The sequence below is a fragment of the Chiloscyllium plagiosum genome, chromosome 2 (genome assembly GCF_004010195.1).
Source record: "Chiloscyllium plagiosum isolate BGI_BamShark_2017 chromosome 2, ASM401019v2, whole genome shotgun sequence".
Lineage (NCBI taxonomy): Eukaryota > Metazoa > Chordata > Chondrichthyes > Orectolobiformes > Hemiscylliidae > Chiloscyllium > Chiloscyllium plagiosum.
In genome coordinates, this window is record NC_057711.1 from 128,129,700 (window position 1) to 128,130,157 (window position 458).

Here is a 458-nt window from a genome sequence, read left to right on the forward strand (position 1 = left end):
AGGCCGGGAGTCCGTGCTGAGGCCGGGAGTCCGTGCTGAGGCCGCGAGTCCGTTCTGAGACCGCGAGTCCTTGCTGAGACCGCGAGTCCGTGCTGAGACTGCGAATCTGTGCTGAGGCCGACAATCCGTGCTGAGACCGCGAGTCCGTGCTGAGACCGGGAGTCCGTGCTGAGACCGGGAGTCCGTGCTGAGACCGCGAGTCCGTGCTGAGACCGCGAGTCCGTGCTGAGACCGCGAGTCCGTGCTGAGACCGGGAGTCCGTGCTGAGACCGGGAGTCCGTGCTGAGGCCGCGAGTCCGTGCTGAGGCCGCGAGTCCGTGCTGAGGCCGGGAGTCCGTGCTGAGTCCGCGAGTCCGTGCTGAGACCGGGCGTCCGTGCTGAGAACCCGAGTCCGTTCTGAGGCCGCGGGTCCCTGCTGAGGCCGCGCGTCCGTGCTGAGGCCGCGCGTCCGTGCTGAG

At 69.4% G+C, this 458-nt stretch overlaps 1 protein-coding gene across 2 annotated transcripts in view; it reads right to left on the reverse strand.

The window, feature by feature from the left end:
• The window catches only part of LOC122563838 (A disintegrin and metalloproteinase with thrombospondin motifs 19-like), a 526,911-nt gene that overhangs the window by 269,040 nt on the left and 257,413 nt on the right, over positions 1-458 (reverse strand). The window lies entirely within an intron of this gene.